The following is a 5,414-nucleotide window of genomic DNA, read 5'->3' as shown; positions in this document are numbered from 1 at the left end:
TGAATGACACGCGCGAATCGTTTCCGCGATGGGCTTCCGATGAAAGTTCCGATGGGAGCTCTGCCCTTTGCCACCGTTGTCGAGAGAGGGCGGTTGTTTTTTGAAGCGTGAATTTAATCGAGCTTCCCATCGAGCGGCTGGATGGACTTAAACGGCCAGATCCGCCGTATCTTCCTGGTACATAAATCCCGCGGCGATCCTCTTCTCCACGTCAGGCCATAACCCTGAATGCGTTTCTCGCGAGTGCGAGATACGCTTCACTACCACTCCGGGTGAGAGCGCAGGTGGTGTTATGTCCCACAACGGTTCCTCCGTAGGACTTACCATGCGCGTCCGCATCCGGAAATAGCTTGTCCGCGCTGGCCGCCGACACCCGCTCGAGAAAGACGACACCCTCGAGTATGACGGATATTCGTGTTTGGTAGCCCGCAACGACGACGGTCCGGCTTACAAAGTCTGGATCGTATCGCGGATCTTATTTCATAGAACCGGAGAAGTAACTTTCACGCGCACGCGCGTATAAAATATACTATTTCACAAAATAAGTATATATTTTAAAGAACTATATTTGTTTTTGTTTTAAATATATCGCTTTGTAAATATGTAATTTAAAAAATTCCACCTTTCTCTTGAAAAGTCGTGGTTAAGTTTATTGACACAATTTTATTATAAACGAAGAGCCGGATTAAAGGAAACGCAGAACCGCATGAACGATCTATTATTGAGTTTTTGATTGAGTTTTTTTTTGTAGAGACTCCCTTTAAAAAGTTAGAGGGACCGAAACTCTGACAATCAATTACGTTTCAATTGCTTCCGATCCGCAATTTGAAACGGATCCACCGCACTTCGTCATTAACTTTCTCTCGACACGGTGAACAAAAAGTTCTTTTGTTTTTGTGCGCCAGAGATACTTGTTTTAGCATCTTGCCTATTAGTTGCCGCGATTGTTTGCAAGGAAAAAGTGGGTGATTTGTTGTTGTTGTTCCCCCCTCCCGTTCGATAGAGAGCGCGCGCATCGATGAAAAAATAAACCTTCAAACGCAGTCCGCTGTTGTAGTGCTGCAATCACTAGCGCGTTACCATACCGTGTGAATCGTACCGTTACTTTATTTTGAATCTTTTCTTTCTGTCTGCAATTTTATTTGTCGGCGCGAGTTTACAATCTGCATGCTGTTACGCATTGCTTGATCAAGCATCGACGATCAAGCGGATGAGATTTAAATAAACATTCAAAACTTCGAATATATAATATATGCGTATAAAAAGGATTTTTTATTTTTGTTTTAATTAACAAACACAGGGAATTCATTCAACATTTTCGCGCGTCAAACTCTGTACCACTTTTGCTCGTCATGCGATTTCTTCGGACGTCTACGTCTACCCGTCGCATAATTAGGCGAGAACAAGCGGGTCGACATTCGTTTCTACCGCTAATTACCGACGAGTAAGCCTTTGACGTAACGGGAGCAACGCGAGCTCTCTCGCGTTCCAGAAACCGTGCTCACCCAATGCGAATCGTATGGAGCGCTGATATTTCAGGTCAACATATAATATGGTTCTTCAACACATTCATGTCATTTTTATAAACTTTAAAGAGAGCATATATTATATTATTCCTTTCAGAAATAAATCACGCTTTTTTTGTTCGTCCCGTTTGCACGCGAATTTTTTTTTAACTAGAACATAAAAAATTAAGATTACATTATTTTAGTTTTAGTGAAACTCGATTTCTTTCCGCTACTCCCGTGCCATTCTACCGATCGCACGTCTTCCTCTCATTATCTTGTCACGAGACTTCTCCCGCGCTACCCACGCACGACAGGGAGGACCCGTTGGCGAACGTTAATGCCCGTATAACAGTATTTATTGCCTTGGTTCTTTCTCTCTCGCTCTTTCTTCGATCGCCTCTTCTCTACCCATAAATACATACGCACAATGCGTCGTTAGACGATAGCTCGGCCCCGGAAATAGACCGTGACCGAGTGCTGCACCCGAGACAATCCCCGGAAGAGCGCTCAGACGACTGCCACTATACTACCACCACCGGAAGGTTAACCACCAACGACGTGCTTACCTGCCTGTGCTCGCAGGAGCACGAGTCCTCCTTCCTCCCATCTCTTATTCTTCCTCCTTCTCCCTTATCTCTAGCTTTCTGGATCGTCTAACGGAAGCCCGTATTAAGTTACGCTCTGAAGATACCGCTGGCCATCTCGTGACGATGATATTCGCTGCGTTAGCGCTCGTGCGATCAGCAACAGCAATCGTCTGATTGTTGCCATGCCATAGACGGGATAATATTGTCAGCGTGTATCAGAGAAGGCTAATTTTAATGTGACAATTCTCTCTTCTCTTCAAACGATATTTTATTTGCTACTTTATTGTTAACATCGAGTCTGTATTATATCGCGCGGAAACGCATCGTGTTATTTAAATGATACGACCTTTTGTCTTTGACATGTTAACTAGTCGGTAGAAAATTCACGCAATTATTGTGTGATACAAAGGAATTAAATTTTGCATAAATGTAAAAACTGTTTACTAAAATCACTAAAATGGTAGACAGTGGTAAAATGCAAAAAGTTTGGCGAAAATATATACAAAAGTTTATGTAATTTCTCTCTCTCTCTCTCTCTCTCTCTCTCTCAGTGAATTGTAACAGTCTTTTTTAGACAGAGAGTATAAAACAAATAAGAATACACGCGTTTTGTAACAAAAGTGTACCAAAATATTAGAACTGAACCGTGATACGCTATTTGATAAAAGATAATTGCGAGATAATACGAAATAGCGAAATTACATTCCGCAGGCCGTGCAGCTTTTACGCGCTGTATTATTACAAATTGTCCGGAGAAACATCGCGGGCTGTAGTAACACCTATTTCTATCGTGTAGAGTGAAAAACCATCCGTCCGCACTCGTGTTCTTAATTAGTATCCTGAAGAGATACTTTTTCATTGTGTATCTCGACGCAGAAGCAATGTTAAAACGCCAATATGCGGATTAACATTTTTTGTTTCAACAATACTCTTCAGTTTGTAATACTTTTACGTTTATAGCAATCTGTTTCTTCAAATATATCTTCATATAATTATTTAAAAAACGCGCACGGGTAATCAACTTTGCAAAACACTATAGTACGCTTCTTCGATCGAGGTTTTTTATTGGCAATCTAAACAAGACAATTATTACAAACGCGTTTATATTAACATAGGCGCACTGTTTTCGATATTATCATATATTAAGACTGATTGCGGACAACTTCGACTTGAACTGGAAAAAAAAAAAGATAATAAATCGCTAATTAATTTCCCTTGTATCTTGCGGTACATATAATTACCGTCGATATTGTGGCAGCTTTATTACAGTCTCTAATTAATATATGATCGAATCGACTCAAGAACTACGACCGCAATCTCTGATCGTCTCGGCGATGTCATTGGCGCGGGTTCCTGTATACCCATGGGACTCTTCGCACACCACACACCGGACTCTCGATAGACCACCGGGTGTAATGCGTATGTTATTACATTTATCACGCGTAGATTCGCCTCAGGCGAAGTGAGTGAGCGTACCTTCGCAAATCGCGCGGTGGTAGAGAAACAATTTTCTTATCCTGGGTCCTAATTAATGCGCGCTGCTGCAGAACGCCGGTCGGAATCTTGATCGAAGATGTTGTCTTCGCTGGCGCGCGCGTACGTTCACGTGTCGTAAGCGTGTATGTGTGTGAGCGCGCGTACGCGATTTAGCAACATTGTTGTTAAATTAATGCTGCCTATTGGCGTAATTAATGCCCGACAGTGCCGAACATTTTTCGTCGGTGTGTATCTCGGACGAAACGCAATATATAAGCGTCATGTTGCTTTACGTTATCGTGGTCGAACTTTCGCAGTGTGTTTGCACAATATTATCCGTAGTTTGCTATTACGCACACTCGTTTTGATTTAATTAACGTTTGCATTGTGACGTATGTTTCAATTCGCAACGCGCGATGTACGAGATTAAGTTTTTATACCTTCAGTTATTTAATACTTTTATATACAACTTTTACAAATACGTGCAACTATTATTTTTATATATTTAGATTTTATTTTTTGTTTGAGTTTATATAAGTTGAGTTTTATATTTGAAGAATATTGCTCAAAAAAAGTTCGTCCAATTTATTTATTATTTTTTTCTGACGACTGAAATCTTTGTTTTTTAAAATTGTAATTTAATAAAATGCGTTAAGCATTTGTGTATTTGTGTAGATGAATAAATCGCTCGTGCAAATAATTTATACTCAAACATCAAGTTTTTCCGTCAAAAATCAGTCACTTGCGGCAACTGTTTCAGCAACTTTAATCGCATTGTATTAACATTCAGCGGACGGTGTCGCGACGCAATGACGTTATTCTAAATTACTCGAACTAGAAATCGCAACTGGGTCAAACCATTACGCGACAACAGTTATCGGTGTGTTGAAAAATTCCGCAAGAAATCGCGTTCGTGAAGGTATACAGTGACGCGTTTGCTTCACTTCCGCGAAAGATAAAAAGATTTTTAACTAGATGAAGAAAGATGTAGTGAGATAAGGAAAGAGATGATTCTGGCAACTTCTTGCAAGAAGTTTCGAGTATGCCCGAAGGCATGGTTTTCGGAGGAAATACTTAACTATAACACATCCGCACATTCAGCTCGTATATGCAGTAGACCACGCTTTTGCTTCTCTCTCCCTCTCCCCCCCTCTCTCTCTCTCTCTCTTTCTCTCTCTCTCTCTCTCTTTCTCTTCCTCTTTCGTTCTTTCTCTCTCTTACACACTTTGGGAGTTTCGTACTTCGTTACGAAAGTTGGACGCTCGTCTTCCTGAAGTCGCTACGGGCTTTGTTTTCAGTTAACTCGCGTAGTAACCACCGAAAGTTGGAGCGCCGCGCGAGCTTAAGAAAGGCCGCCCCGCGCTGTATAGCCGTGTCGGCAAAGCGACGTAAACTTTGGATCTTTCTCCGGTTATTCCGATTATCCGCGTTATGGGAATTAAATCACAAATATACAGACAGAACGCTCATTCTGTCTTTATTATTGAAAAATATACAATATTATTAATTGAAGTTTCTATTTTGTAGTTTGTTTTAAAAGAAATTTAATAGGAGACTTATTTAGATAATAAAATAAGAACTTTCTCTGTGCGTAAAAATAAAAAAATCGAAGGATTGCGAAGAAATACTTGATAATTTGCGAATTTTAGAATTTCAACTCAGAAATTTAAATAAAAATTGTAATGTAGAAAGATAATACTAATTAGATAAGATTTAATGAAAGGAACGCTGATATCGTAATGAATCTAGAAAATTCTGCGCGAAATTAACAACATTCTGAAGATAATTGAAAAAGCAGTAATCTGATTATTAGGAGATAAATATGCGAGGATACTTCACAGGA

This window comes from Pseudomyrmex gracilis, unplaced genomic scaffold (genome assembly GCF_002006095.1).
Source record: "Pseudomyrmex gracilis isolate BER0280 unplaced genomic scaffold, ASM200609v1 scaffold_122, whole genome shotgun sequence".
NCBI classification, from domain to species: Eukaryota; Metazoa; Arthropoda; class Insecta; order Hymenoptera; family Formicidae; genus Pseudomyrmex; species Pseudomyrmex gracilis.
This window is presented reverse-complemented; position numbering follows the sequence as displayed.